Source organism: Arvicanthis niloticus, chromosome 8 (assembly GCF_011762505.2).
Source record: "Arvicanthis niloticus isolate mArvNil1 chromosome 8, mArvNil1.pat.X, whole genome shotgun sequence".
NCBI lineage: Eukaryota > Metazoa > Chordata > Mammalia > Rodentia > Muridae > Arvicanthis > Arvicanthis niloticus.
Window position 1 is genome coordinate 18,977,481 of NC_047665.1, and position 16,085 is coordinate 18,993,565.

At 44.6% G+C, this 16,085-nt stretch overlaps 1 long non-coding RNA gene across 3 annotated transcripts in view; it reads left to right on the forward strand.

The window, feature by feature from the left end:
- Positions 1–6,141: 6,141 nt before the first annotated feature.
- Positions 6,142–16,085, forward strand: part of LOC143443288 (uncharacterized) — a 40,461-nt gene continuing 30,517 nt past the window's right edge. For all 3 annotated transcript variants that reach the window (XR_013112121.1, XR_013112122.1, XR_013112123.1), the window contains exon 1: positions 6,142–9,812. This is a non-coding gene — a long non-coding RNA (uncharacterized LOC143443288). The remainder of the gene's footprint in view (positions 9,813–16,085) is intronic.

Here is a 16,085-nt window from a genome sequence, read left to right on the forward strand (position 1 = left end):
TAAAGCCCCTTGTCTTTCGATGGCGCTTCGGAGCCCCTCCCCCAACTCTCGCTTTGAGCCTGCCACCTCCAGACTGGCTAATAATGCTTTAAACGTGTTGAGTAATCAGACTTCCCAGGCAGTCACTTTGACCTTGCAATTTCCTCTCCTACCTTCCGCTCTGACTCTCAGGCTTGTGTTTCCCGCAGCATGATGTGTGTGGGTCGTGGGTGATGGAACAGGGCTTCAGCAGCTCTGTGTGTCCCGCAGCAGGAAGAAGGAAATTTGAGTTGGTATTTTCGTCAAGGCTAACAAGTCACTGTTTTGTTTGCTGGTGAGGCGGCGGGATTGCTCTGTCTGGAGCAAGTCCCCAGGTTGGGCTTTCCTTTCTGGTTTACATTAGGGAAAGTCTAAAAATGTCACAAATTGCTGGCCATTCCCTGTGTCTCAGAAGAAAGGAAAGCGTTGCCCCTTCCTATCTACCTTGCGTTCCTGTGTATTTTGTTTATCCAAGGTCTTCACTGTGGTGTGTCCATTCTGACCCTGGTTGTAACCATAAACTTAAAAAAAAAAATTATTTATTCACTTTACATCCCAATATCAAGCCCCGGATACCCCCGCCCCGCCCCCGCACTCTCGAGGGACCATCTCACTGCCCTGGGGGACTGTCCCACTGCCCACACCATTCTCAGTTTATCATGCAGAGCTGTCTTAGAGAATGGGCAGTCACTGCTGACTTGGATGTGTGACTTACATCTTGGACCAACCCAAGACCCTATTCCATGGACATGGGGTGCACCCGTTTTCCCATCAGAGCAATTGTGTGAATAAGGTGTTTAGAAAAAGCAGTCAGCTGAGTGCAGAAAGCCTGGCCCGTGGTCACAGAACCTGAAGCCTAGCAACAGCTGCGTCACGAGGAACCCAAGCTTGTTCGACTCTCTGAATCCTGAAAGGGGGTAGTGCAGACAGATACACCCCTTCCTCTCAGCGCAGTGCATACTTAGTACAGTTTGGCTTATTTTTCCGCAACGAAGTTAAGGAACCTCCTGTTTGTTGCCAGCTTTCCTTCCAGCAAGCCCATCCTTCCACCCGCTGCCCTCTCCTACCCTTCTCTTCCCGCCTTCCCACCTTCATCTTAAACCTCAGGTTCTCCTCACGCCTGTGTTCCATTCAGCATCCGACATCTGGTCTATTTAGGGTAGGAATGGAAACGAGACCATCTGGAATTTAGGTAGTTAAGGTAATTTGATAAGACATATCCCCACAGGAAATGAGTCACCAGGGGTGGGGATGTAGATTTGGCCCACTTCCTGTCCTCTCAGTGTGACCCAGTGGCCTCACACCTCTGTCCCTATGGCTTCATGCCCACGGTGGACTGTATTCTCTCGAACTGTGTGCCATTCCACGAACCCTCTCTGCTTCCCTCCCCTTTTCAAATATAGCCCACATTGGTCTAGAACTCGAAATCCTCCAGCCTCACCCCTCCAGCTATTTAGGTGCAGTCACGTGGCTTAACTCTGTCTTCTTTACAGGAATGGTGTATGCTTATAGAATTTTCTTCTGAGGTTTAGTCTCTGCATAGCCAACTGCCCCTTGGCCTTATTGACTCCCAGGGAGTCACATGTCTGGGTTTAGAGGGATTAACTTTGAGTTTGCAGCAGAGAAGATGACTCCCTTGTGTTAAGCACCAGTGTGATGTAGTGTTAGCTTAATTCCAGTACTTTGCTAAGTCACCACAGGTCACATCCATAGCAAGTCATTTTAACTATTCCAACTGCTTGAACACATGAGACTCAGAGCCTAAGTTCCATACTAAAGGGCAGATTGTTTGAGCCCTTGTGTGATCTGGGGGATGCACATTTATGTCTTCTAAAACAGCAACAACAAAACTAAAAACCAAAAACAAACAAACAACAAAGCCCCACAAAAAACAAACAAACAAACAACAAAAACCAGAAAAACTTTTAATGCAAAAAACTGAACCAAGTCATTTCTCCCTTGATATGAGGCCGTTTTTCAGCAGTCAATTCCCAATCTCCTGGAGAAGTTTTCCAAAGGTTATATCTGTTTGGAATCTACATCTGTCCTAGGTGTAACTGAGAGCCATTGTTTCTGCATCAGAGGCACTGGCTTTGGTGTAAAAGCTAAGCAAACTGGGGAATGGAGATCCCCAGTGGATCCTGGTCACATCCCTCCAAGGAAACATACGCTGGGTCACATGGGGACACCAGGAAAGAAACTAGCCATGGCCTAATGTCTCTCTAGGTGATTCTATGGCTGGGTTTTCTCCATCCTTTGGATCTCTGAGCAGTCTCCTTTCTCGAAGCCCCCTGCAGTTTCTTTGCCAGGAATTTTTTTCCCACTGGTGTCAGGGAGACAAGCCCTCAATAGCCTGCTTATCTCAGAGTGTTACGTTAGCTTTAAAATTTGACAGTTCCCTGAAAACAAGAACTTAATACTATTTAAAAGCACTTATCTCTGCCAGGTCAGGTTTGTGAATTAAATGCGTGTTAGTTTTTTTCCTCATCCTTGCAAGAACTGTCTTCCTGTAGGTGACCAGGAGATTGCAGAAGGTCAGGAATCACATTAAAAAATGAAAGTGGGGATTGTGGAGAGATAGAGGGGGAAGAGAGATAGGGGGAGAAGAGGGAGGGGGGGAGAGAAGAGGGAGAGAGAGAGGAGGAGAGAGAGGAGAGAGAAAAGGAGGGAGGGAGGGAGAGAGAGACAAAGACAGAGACAGAGACAGAGACAGAGACAGAGACAGAGACAGAGACAGAGAGAGAGGATGCTGAGTCTTTGTCACTGCCATGGTACAAGTTTGTTTCCCTAGTGGGGGATTTTTCCAGGGGCTCTCAGTGTTGTGGCTTTATGGGGGTAAATTCGGTGGAAAGAGGCACACTTCCTGTGCAGAGTGTCCTTTTAACTCTCTTCTGCTCCTCTGAGCTTTGCCTCTGAATACACAAAAACCTGTATTTGTGACTGCCAAGAGCCTTCGGCTGGGAGGGAGGATGCATTGTAAATCACTCATTCACAGCCAGTTAACAGGGAGTGTCTTTCTCACCCATAATTATGGTTTTGCTTTGAGTTGAGAAGGTTGTTTTTGGGGCAATAAATTCTGGTGTCAGTTATCCTTCACTCTCTCTGAGAGTGAGCCCTCAGCCGGAAATTGGTGTTCTTAACAGTTGGACCTCTGGGGTCTGGGAGTCTGTACAGCAGAAAATCTACCCAGAAGAGAGTGAGGGAAGAGAGAAAGAGTGGGGAGAGGCATGGGAGGGAGAGAAAAGAGGAGGAAAGAGATAATAATGGAGAAGGGAGAAGATACAGAAGAAAAGTTGATGTGATGACTTTTTAATTTTGGTAATAAAAAATTTGAAAATTAGGAAAGGAACCATGGTTCCTATTAAAATATCTCATATTATGGAATTTTAGTGACACATTCCCCTGAGATTTTTGAAAAGTTTCAAAACTGTGTTAGGGTCATGGTTAACTAGTTACAGTGGTGTGTGTGTGTGTGTGTATACCTATTCTAAAAAGCTTCCACAACACAAACACACTTGCATTGCATTATTGTGTCACATTGAGAATGCTTTGCAGCTAGGACATTCTAAGTAGAATAAGGAGTGAACTCTTCCACGAAGGTTGTTGACAGAAAACCTTCCCAACATCAGCTTTAATATTTCTGGGTCAGGTTGTGATAAAAAATAATCTTAACACTTGAGGACACAATTTTGTGAGTCCCCTCTATGGTGGGTTTATGACTTTGTATTCTGACCCTCTGAGTAATCTGTGATGATGAATTGCCAGGCAGCCTCTGCCAAAAAGTAAAGTCATTTGGTCAGATTTTAGCAATGCAAAGCTGTTACTAAAGCCCAATTGGTAAAGCCTGCTGCCAGCGTCAAGTGCCTGTCTGAGTCCCAGGGTATAGCTCTGGTGTTGTGCTTCACGTGACGAGAAGGATTATTTAAGGCATGAGTGTATGGTACTAATCCAACCACGTCCCTTTGTCCTGTTTCTGTTTTATGTATGGGCTAGGCATGTGGGATCTGGCTGTCTTGACCTATGATATTTCCATGTGATCCAGCTTGGAAGTTGTCCAAGTGAGCAGGAGGCTGGGGTGGAGGCGAGGGTGTGCTCTCAAACAAACACATCCTGATTTGATTTCTGGCTCTGAATTTCTTTGCTGTGTCATCTTGGGCAAATTACTCTTTCGTTTCCATATGAGACAGGCACAGGATGCCTACAAGAAGACAATGCCTTCTGTCCTAGCCGACATTCCTAGCTTGGACAAACCTGAAAAGCTTTGCTTGGCAGTTGACCTGGTGATGGGGGTTTGGTTTCTTCCCTGACTTCTTTACTGCCACCCTGGTTCAGGTCACCAATAAATTCCCCTGGATTATCACATCAGTTTCTGAATCCAGCCCCTAACCCCATCACTAGGCAGGTGATTCTCTAACTATATGCTCTGAAAACTCATGGTCCATCCTGCTCATTCAGCATAAAACCAAAATGCTTACTGTGCCCTCGGAATCCTCGTTTGAAACCATGATTGGTGGCAGATGTTTATAAATCCAACCCGGAAGTAGAGGCCGGAGGAGCAGAAACTCAAGGCCAACTTCAGATACATTAGAACCCTGTCTCAGAAAGAGGAAGAGAAAAATTTAAATTCTTTTAATTTTGTTCCTTCTTAATTCTCTGACCTGGCCTGTAAATGCTCTGCTCCTGACAAGGCTATCTGAAGCTCTTGTTTTTCCTAGAGCGTAAGTATGCTCCTGCCTCAGGGAGTTATGCTTGTCCCTAATCCCATTCCTTTTCCCGTCCCCAGAACTCACGTCTGTTCAGGTCTCTCACCACCACGAAGGCTCCTGTTCTGTCTTTAGCCATACTTCATATTTGTCAGCAGTTTACACACTGTGGGGTGGTTGTCTCTGGCCTGCTGTGGGATGCAGGTTGGACAAGAGCAGGGACCATGTGCTTCTTGCTGATTTCTGTGTCTGTAGTACTTGGAAGAGTGTCTGGTGGGTTAGTAGAAAACCACGAATGACAATGATTGTTAATAAGCATGTATTTCTGTCTCATGGAATGAAGTCGGAGTGCAGGCATCCCAAGGCTAAAGTGAGCATCTAGAACAATAAAGGACCAGTCTCTGTTTGGCTGTTCCATCCTCCTCCCACCGTCTCACATGCTTCTCCTCGTGCCTCAGTAGGCTTGGAGGGGCTGAACCATCCACCTCCATGCAGCTGTCAAGAAGAAGTACGAGGGATGGCATGTGCTCTGCCTGTTTCTAGACACCATCCAGACGTTGCACATGATGGTTTTACTTGCATCCTATTGACAGTTATTGTCTTGGGCTATCCGTAGATGAAAGAGGGTGGGTGATGGCCAGATGGGAGAGGATCCCATAACTCAGGAAGAGACTGGATCTATAGGTGGCTTGCAGAATGATACTTTAATCGTGTATCAAATGAGGATAAGAGCCCGTAAGCCTATAATCAACGCTGCCTAGGAGGCTGAGGTAGGAGGAATCCAAGTTCAAGGTCTTCCTGGGCTACAGAGTAAGTTCAAGGCCAGCCTGGGAAATTTAGTAAGATACTGTTTCAAATAAACAGGAGGAAAAGAAGGAGGACTGACTCAATGGTAGAGTGCTTACCTGGCAGGAATGAGAGCCTAGATTCCATCTTCAGTACTGGACGGGATGGAAAGAATACAGGTTTTGATACATTATTAATTAAAAATTAGTAACAGCCTATAATCCCATCACCTGAAAGGCTGAGGCAGGGCAATCCTAAGCTTGAAGCCAGCCTGGGCTACATAGTGAGTTTAAGGCTAGCTAGCTGAGGCTACAAAATCAAAATAACTAAGTAGATATATAAGCAAGTCAGTAAATAAATAGATATAATGTCACACACAGGCCTGAAGTCAGGAAACTTGGGAGGTAGATGAGGGAGAGTCAAGGGTTCAAGGTCAAGGCTAGCCTGGGCTTACATGAGAGAGAATAGGGAAATGATTTGCTTTTGATGTTTATTTTTCTATCAGTAAATTACAGCTATGTTTTATTTCAATCATGGTGTTCAATATGATGTTATTACGTATTTAAATTTAGATGTTTTAACAAAGTGCTCTATTTTTGTGAGAAAGGGAAAAGTCTGCTTATAACGATACCAAAGAAAAAAAAAAAAAAAAAAAAAAAAAAAAAAAGAAAAGAAAAGAAAGAAAAAAGCATCACTGGCATAAACCATCCTGCCCCAGTTTTATCTCAAACCCCATTAATAACTCTGAGGGAAGCAACAAGCCAGGTCAGAACTAAATCTGCCCGTGTCAGCCCAGGAAATGAAAGCTGTAGCATCCGACAGGAGCGAGAACCACTAATGTCTGCAAGACAAGCAACCATAAAAAATGGCAAACCACGTGTTGCCCGGTGCCTTCCGTAATAGGCTCCCGTGATTCCTGCTGCCCCGTGGCTCTGCTTTGCTTCTGTGTGTGCCTGGTTAGGAGCTCTTTGGAGTTATCCTAGAGTCCAAGATGATGTCAGTGTTTTCCGTGCATGGAGCACACAGGTGCGGACAAGATGAAAGGTGAGCTAGACTTTGAAACAGGAGTAGGATTTGGATAGAGAAGGAGGAGGGTATGTCGTAGGGAGTTTCCCAAGTTAATAGAAATATTCATGATTGTAGCTCACTGTGGAGGCAAGAGGTGGCTGGGGAGAAGGGAGACAATGCTGGCTGCTCTGGTCATGTGATCAAAGGTTAGGATACCGTGGTCCTTTGTCTAATCAGCAAGGAGGACCAATGATGAAGAAGATGAGGAACAATACAGGCTCTTACTTTCAGAAACGAATCAGTAAAGGCAGAAGAAGGAAATGTCAGGTAGTAACCAACCTGAGGCACAAAAGCATGGGGAAAGCTTGGTAACCTTAGAGTCCATCTGGGTTATAAACACTCTTTTTCCCCATTCTAATAATCCATGTGGAAGCCCAGTTTTTTACTTACACACACACACACACAGCATGTACACACATGCCTTTCCAAACAATGTACCTACCAATCTTGCCCTCTCCTCAACTGGCATCGGGCTATGCTTACATAGAAAACTGAAATATTTCATGTTATTTAAGGTGAATGAGAAATGAGAAGAGGTTTAGCATTGGATGTGGTTGGAGATTTCTGCAGACAAGTCATAGTGAATGGCTCAGTGACATGGAGGGTTGTGACTCACGCTGCCTGGGGTAAGGAAGGTCTGGTGTCTGGGAATTGCAATGGCAGATGGAGATGACTTGACCAGAGGGTTACTGAGAAGAAAAGAACAGCTCAGAGAAGTCATCTCACTACCTGAGACCTGTGCCGAATGAGGACAAGGGAACATTTTAAGGGAAGAAAGACAAACCTGTAGAAAGGGTGGGAATCCAGGCCCAGAGAAGGAATAGCCACGACAGCAAAGTCCCTCAGCTCTCATAGACTTAAAGCATCAGAGGCTGGAAAACCACCTGTGTTTCTGGGACTCTATTGTGTAACTTCTGGGGTCGGGAGGAGACGTGAACAAACTTGTATTCACTCCAGATAGGTTACTGGCAACAGACCAAAGAACAGATTCTACTCACGTCTAACTTTGAAGTTTACTGGAATTTCTTAAAGGTGACATGATTAGCTGTACCATCCCAGAGCTCACTCTAGCGTGGATGCCAGTTGAGGAAAAGTGCAACCCTGGGATTCTCTGTACAACTGAGGCAGCTCCGCCGAAGAGCCTCCTCTCCATGACGATAGCTATGCTGTGTCTGTAACCTTAGGGAAGGGCCTCAGGAGTCTTCTGTCTTTCTGAACTTCCTGAGTCTCCTGAACCTCCCTCCTCTCTCCAAGAGGATATGTTTTGATCTGGAGAAAACAGCTATACAAGAGGACAGATGGGATTTTAGTGGAAGGAGAAGCTAGATTGTAGAAGACAGGAGGCTAGAGAGGAATTTTGAAACCCAGGCAGGGGTGAGGGCAGATGGGGTGAATGGAGCCCAGGGACTCCAGTGCAGTCAAAGCTGTGCAAACGAATGTCTTCACCAGGCTTTCTACCTTGTAGGAATAAGAAGATAATGGAGGTGACCACAGGAGTGACCAATACTCCAGATGTGGCTATGGCCTTAAGGAGTCAATCAGCACAGCCTCCTGACAACCTGCTTCTGGGAGGGCAATGGCCAAGGTGGAGGTTCCAAGTCACTTCTTTACATACTCAGCAACCATTTTGTAAGAGTCTTCGAGCAATTGCTGATTTCATAAGGGCAGATGTTGAAATTGGAGTGGGTCCCTTTGGCCACTGGGCTCTGGTTCCATCAACCGCTCATTCTTAGTACTACTGGGTTTCTATGGGTGGTACAGTCACTCCACAGCCCCAGAGCCCAAGGGACTGCACAGCATCTGTCACCTCTCTTTGTTCTTTCTTAATTCTACAGGAGACTTTTACCCACAAGGTCTCATAGGGGCATTTAAAGAAATTGCTTTTTTTCATACTGTATCATCTTTTCCCCCTCCTCTACTAGCTCCTAAGCTCCTCTCTCCATCTCCCTACCTTCTCTCCTTCATTCTCTTTCTCTCTTTCTCTCTCTAACAAAAATTAAGACAAAGGGAAAAAAAGGAACCCAACAAGACAGAACAAAATGAAACAAAAGCCCCCCACCCCTAACATGGAGTTTGTTTTGTGTTGGCCAACCACTTCCTGGGCATAAAGCCTTCCTGGGTGTGGTTGATAAACCCAGGGACCATCCATCCTAGCAAACGGATTTCTCCTCTCCCAGCAGTAATCAATTACAAAGATCTTCTCCATTAGAGGCGGGACTCTGTGTCCACTTCTGCTCTTAGTGCAGCCATTTTGTCTGGTTTGTACGGCTTCTGGTTTTGTGTCTTCTGCCACGTTCTCTGTGATTTCGTATGTGTATTGGTCCTGTTGTGTCTGGAAGACACTGTTTCATCTATTTCTTTAGAGTCATCTGCTTCCTTTGGCTCTTAAAATCTTAAAATCTTTCTGTTCCCCTTCTGCCCTGATCCCTCAGCACTGGGGGGAAGGGGTTTGATGGAGCATCCCATGTAGGACTGGGTGCTCCGAAGTCTCTCATCCTCTGCACATTGTCCAGTTGTGGGTCTCTCTGTTCATCTACCACAAGAAGAAGTTTCTTTGGTGATGGCTGAGTGGCACACAAATGTACCTCATGGGTGTGTTTATACAACCAAGGTGACATTGGCGGCTGCCAGCAAAAACCAATCCCGTTGTTACAGTAAATGGTTTTTAAAGCAACAAGACAGCAAATGTGAACACCCACAGGCAGTACACAGCATGAGTATGGTTGTGATCCCCTCTAGAGACCCTAGCTCAAGAGAAATTGAGCGACAGAGCCTGGGATTTGTGAAGGGGGAGTGGTGAGGGAGGGAGAAGACAATAGAAGGCAGGACCTCCAGGTGAGCACAAACAACCTTCTTCACCTCCTGCCCCTTTCTTCCCAAGCGCAGCTGTCCTCTTGCTTCAGAGACTCTGGCAGACAGCGCCTACTCCTCAGGCCCTTATTAAATACTCTGTCACAAGGAGAAATTCTCCTGCAGGCAGGTGAGTCAGAGTTCACAGATGCTAGCTGGGAACCCTCTGTTCTGGTCTGGGTAGGAAGCACGTGCCAAACCTGAGCAAAGTCCTCTTGAAATCTCCCTCTGGGAGCAGCCTGGCAGTGGCTTTCTAGCCTGGAGCTTGGTCTGGGAGGAGCAGGAGTCTGTCTTGTTTGCATTTCTACAGGCACAAACTGATTGCTAACTGGAGCAGGGAGAGCTGGACCCGGGGTTGCTAATTTCCAAAGAGAGCCGAGAACTCTGGTGAGGTTTTGAAGAGTTCTTTGGAGCAAAGTACACCTGTGTGTCCGTGGGGACTTGATCCCCGAGGTCTGGGGTTAGCCAAAAGCTGAGGTTGATGGGACTTCACATTCCTGAGAGGCAGTAACTCCAACGCTCATATACAGCTTTTCAACCACAGTGTCCCAGGAATCCAGTGGGTGCCTTGTTAGAAACCTGAACTGTTAGACTTGGGACTTTTTTTTTTTTTTTTTTTTTTTTTTTTTTTTTTTTTTTATCTTAACCACTGTGCTAGATTCTTTGATAATTCCAGATGAGTAAATTCCACCAGGGACAACCTTGAATGCTCTTGGAAAGGGCCTGATTGGCATTTTTTTCTTTTCTTTTTTTTTTTTTTTGGTGCAATATCCCAGAAATCCACAGGTTGAGATAAATAGGACCATGAACGCTAAGACAGAAGGTTAGTCATTAGTGTTACCCAAGCCCCAACCTTCTATCTTGGTGACCTTGAGTTAATCCCTTTACTCACTGGGAATGTGGGTTGATATCAGCACAGAGCTTCTCCGAGGCTGGCAGAGGTCACCTTAGGAAAGAAAGCTCTGAACTCGTCCAAAGGAAAAGCATGATAAACAACGCACAGTGCAGACTTCTTCAGCGGTGGTGGAATTGGTTCATTAGGCCCTGCTAGAGTGCAGAGACCCACTCATGAGCTCCAGTCTCCGAGCATACAGCCTTGCGTGAGAATCCCAGACTTTAGAATCTGCAGTCTCTCTTACCTAAGCACTGGTGTAAATGGACTTTCAACTTGCTTTATCTTGGTCTGGGTTGTGGGAGGTAAAGCTATCAATAGGTCTGGACCATTTCTAAGCAGGTGAGGGGGATTGAAAGTAGTTCTCTATCCACTGAATTAACCTCCCTTTCAGGTTGCATCAGAACGGAACATTTGCATATCTATTTAGCTGTCCTCTAGTCTGTGCCTCTCTGGGTTTTCAAAAGGTCCTGACTAGAGCCCTTTCTTTGTCCTTGGCTAGAACAGGCCAGTTATTAAGAAACCCACAAGGTTTCTCTTTTTTGTTTTGATGTGTTCTGTTTAATAACAGTTGTTTCTGATCTATTATATTCTTTCTTTTTTGCATCCAATGCCTCTTTCTCATATTTTTGTTTAATTTATTTAATTTTGAGGCAACCTTAGGTGTCAACCAACTGCTGTTGACCACAGTCAATACTGACGTAGGAAGACAGAACACTGCATAACTTCCACAGTCTGCAGCTGAACAAGAAAGGCTGCTTTGAGAGCAGGTTTCTAGATGTTTCTGTCTCCTTTACTCTCTAGAAAAAAATTCTTTGTTTGGTCTTTGCTCCCAGCCAGAATCACAAGCCAAAATGGAGCCAGGCAGACTCCGTGCTATGTCTGATTCCGAACAACGATAGTTATTTTTCAGAGAAAAATAATCTGAGGCATTGATTGTGTTGTTTTCTGAAGTTCTGGCCCCACCGTCTATGTAATCTCCCTACTTCACTCAAACAAGGCTAATTACTCCCTACCCTGAGCTCTTGCTTTCTGTTCACCTGGCAGCAATCACTTTGACAGAGGGAGATTTGGCCACCTTCCTGCCACCACTTTTGAGGGTAAGAAGAGATGGTATCTTCCATGTCTGTGTCCCTTCACAGTTTCTGCAATGAAACAAACCATTTTAATGATGTGACTGCAAAAACACTTATTTTGCCTCAATCACTTGCCTGACACCACTCTGGAAAAAATTATAAAGGACCTCACTGCCAATTTGGTGATTTGAGTTAGTGCTCCTTCACTTGAGGACCTTGAATTTGGAAGGGGAAAAAAAAATAACTATTGTAACCCTTAACTGAAATTTAGCATTTCCTTCAGCCAAGGGTGTGGTAACAAACCACAGTCGTGCTAACATGACAGTTATTGCAAGTATCTTAAAATATCATTTTCTTTCATCCTTTCTGAGACATTATAGTGGTTTGTAAAGTGACTGCTAGATCTTGTTACTTTATGTGTTAATGAAGACGCACAGATATGCCTTTAGGATAATGTTTTAATATTGCGCTATGGTCATATTTTGCTAAATGTAGTTTTAGCTATTACTCTCTATAGTTTATTTTATATATTTACTATTCTTATTTTGAAAAGGGTCTATCGTCTCCGATAGACTGCCAAAGAGATCTATGGGTAGTGTGGTGGTGGTGGGGGGGGGCTGGGCAAGCAAAGAAACCCACTTTAACCATTGGTTGCTTTATGTTCTATTTTTATTCCATTGCTGTGATAAAATACTTCAAAAAAAGCAACTCGGGGAGGAAGGGGTTTCTTTGGCTTACACTTCCAGCTACAGTCCATCACTGAGGGAAGTCAAGGCAGGAAATTGAAGCAGAAACTGTGGAGGAATGCTGCTTGCTGGCTCACTCTGTGCCTTGAGTTTCTGGATTGCTGCTGCATCAAAGACTTGTGTTTAGGTAGCTTTCTTATACAGCCCAAGCTTGCTCAAGGGAATGGTTCCACCCACAGTGGCCTGGGCCTTTTGCATCAGTTAATAATCAGGATGGTTACTAATCGTGTCTGTAAACCAATAGAAGTCTAGGCTTCGACTCTCAGATGACTCTAGATTGTGTCAGGTTGACAATTAAGGCTAAGTAGTGTGCATTAGTACTCTGGACTGTTTCTCTTAAGAGCCTACTACCACAAAGCTGCCTTTGCTGTGTTCCTCCAGTATGACTTTTCCACTAGTGTTTCAGCACTCCTTCCTGACTCTTTTATCAGTTCTTCTTTAATTCATGTCTTGCATTTAAGATTTTTTTTTTCGCTATTCTACTCTTCCTTCATCCTTACATATTTATTAGTTGCTCCTATGAAGTAGTCACAGGGCTTTGGAGAGGATCGACAAGAGCCAGGTCAGTATAGAACGGCTGCAGTGCACATTGTAAACACATGCTCTAGACACGCATGTACGGGAAATCGATAACCTAGCTGGGAGTCTACCATGGAGGTATCTCCAAGTTAAGTCCTTCTAGAAGGCCAAGTAGGATTAGTTAGCCTTGGGGATAGGGACAAAGTCAACTGCTGAATGATCAAGCTGGGACTGGACAGGTAAGGGAGCTCAGGCTGTTGAGTGCTTTTCAAACCATGATAAGAGTAGGCACCAAAGGTTTTAAGAGAACTACATTTTAAAGAGGCAGCTCTGGTTCAGTGCAAAGATGGATTGGAGGGAGGAGACCTGCAGATGAGAGATGAGTTAGAGTCAGATGCACGCTGCCTTTTGCTTGTGTCCACCCTGTGCTTCACTTTTCTTCCTCCTGAGATGCTCTTCTGCAGTACCCCACGCTCCTGAGGGGTTGTAGTTGACTTTCCAGGAAGTTTGACCTTACTTGAGTTTTATGATTTTTCCATGTTATTAGAGGTCTGTTTGGGTTATTTTTAATGTATCCATTTTTTTTTACTTCTTCCTTGTGTATGCATGCATGTATGTGTGTATATGTGTGTGTGTGTGCATATATGCATGTATGTGTGTGCATGTTTACATGTGTTTGGAGTATATGTTATATGTATGTGTGTTTGTGAATGTGTGCATGTGTTTGTATGTGTGCATATGCTTTGTACATATGTGCAGTCTTTTCTCTGGGCACTTAGTATGTTCTCTGGTTATTCACCATGACCAAGATGGAAAATGTGTAAATGGTTTAACTTTATTGCCCTTTATATAGACATTAAGCAGATACTAGAGAGTATCAGGAACTAAAAAGAACATAAAACTGTAGGTTGCTCTTTAAAGTTGTAGCTGCAGGTTAAGGGAGAAAGCATGTTGTCTGACCACTGGAGATGACTGTGTGTAGCATGTTTAATGGACATTTATTCCCTAGCAGGGAGACTGCTAGTCTGATATCATAATCTTCCTTCCTAATTCTTCAGAAAGCCAGACTAGCCATTTGAATACATACACATTCACACACACCCATACTCACACACATATATCTGTACACACTCACACACATTCACACATATTCATACACATACATATTCACATACACACACATTCACACACACGCTCACATACACAGACAGACAGACAAACACACACACACACACACACACACACACACACACACACACACACTTCTGAAGGACTTAAAAACAAAACGAAGATGCCCTGACAGCCTGGCAGAAAGTTAGGGAAGCCCCATTTACATTGGACATGTGATTCGATAAAGATTTTTCATATTTCTGATTCAGCCAAGTTTGGCCAGTTATAGTTCACTTAGTTCTTGTCAGGCTCACCGATTCTAGAAATTTCATAAAGCAAGTTGCTGGTCTCTGGGGTTAGAAAAATTGGAAGACACACTTTTGAGGTCATGACAGAAACGTGTAGAAGTCATTCTTTATGAAAACTGGAAAGGTGTTGGACACCCCTCCCCCATCAGCTGCTCATGTTGTTTCTGAGATGGTTTTTACTTCAACTCACTACAGCTGTTGAAAACCTGGCTCTGCAGAGTTATGACATCATGGAAAGGAATGCAGCACCACCTGAGGACAAAACTGCAGACTAGTGATTCCTCATGACCACGGGAGAGCTGCTGAGCCGGATGTAGTTTATGCACCACATATGATGCTGATATTCATGTGTTTTCCTCAGATTTAAAATGTCCTATAGCTCTGCTCTTTAGGTTGGCGCAGTCATCTCTGTGCCCCTCTATACAGTTTCGTAGGGCGTTGGGAGAAAACTAGAGAAGAGGAAGTTAGGGCTGGCCAAAGAGAATCCACAGAAGCAAATGTCAAGTCTGTCCACATTTGTCCATTTCCCAAGACAGATGCTTTTTCCGGCTGTGACCTAGAGAACCATAAAGTAGGGCCTGAGGAAGGCCGTGGGTGTAGAGCTCTGCTTAGCCACCCCCACATATGCGTTTTAATGTAAAGGAATAGAAACTAAAAGTGCAGTTCCTCCATCTCCTCTTCCCATTTTCGTGAAGAGCAGGGAAGATGAAGAAGAAGATGGCCTCAGGGTACTGAGAACGCTGTACCTTCACTGGGTAACACTGCCTGTGATTGCCTTTTGGCTGCCACCCATGCTGCTACATTTACTTTTGTATTTGACACTTTAAGGTGTCAGATACAAGCAGGTATTCTGTAGTTTGAACCACCTTGTTGGGCAATTCCTTATTTAATTTTAGCTCTTCAAGTATGCTAACATCTCAGATTGGTAAGGTGGCTCAGTGAGTACCTGCACTTCCTGTGCATTCTGGCAGCCTGAGTTAGATCCCCAGAACCATGCAAAGGTGGAGGGAGAGAACTGATTCCACTAAGTTGTCCTCCAACCCAACCGGAGTCACACACACACACACACACACACACACACACACACACACACACTGAACATCTCAAAAATGAAAGTAGTGCCAGTGACTTCAGAGATACTCTGACTTAATAAGTGACAGAATATTTGAGCATTTGGTTTGGATTCTTTTCTTTCTTTCCCCTTTTCTTTTGCCTTTCTTTTCTTCCTTCCTCCTCTTCATCTTCCTCCTTCTTTTCTTCTTCTCTTCTTCTTTCTTCAACGAGCTCTCAAGTAGCCCAGGTTGGCCTCAAACTCATTACATAGCTAAGGACGACCTTGAAATGCTGATCCTCCTGTCTCTACCTCTGGAGGGCTAGGGTGAGAGGTGCATATAGCATCATACTCAGTTTGCTCTGGATTCTTTAAAGAACTGCTGTGTTACAGGGGAGAATTGCACCCCGGCCTACATGCACACCTATATTTGCAGACTGTATATTTATGGATTTGCTGTTTTCTAATTTTTATTTACAGCCTGTGGATCGGCACTGCCAGTGCCTTCACATTCATGTGTGAACATGCACAGAGCTGAGGACAAGTGGAGCTCCTGGACAAGCCTGTTCTCAGCTTAAGTGGAACAAAGTGACATTCTTAATTCTTCTCCTGCAAAAGGGCGTTCTTATTGCAATCTATTGAGTACCGTGACCTTTTAGTGTGTGTGTGTGTGTGTGTGTGTGTGTGTGTGCTATTATTAGCCAGTTTTGCTGTTTAAAATGTTCCAGTCCCAGGGCTGGTATGTTGTCATGGGATTCTGGGAACAAGAAGGCTGCAGTGTGTCTAAAGAAGAGAGTTGGGGTGTTGATGCTTCCTTCTGGCAAAAGCTTCCAAGGTGTTCAAGCTGAGAGGTCTCTTAAGTAAAGCTAGCTTTGAACATACAATCCGAGGTTTTGTATTGATTGGCAAAAACATTATAATCAGAGGCTCACAGAAAACCCAACCCTGCATTTTCTCT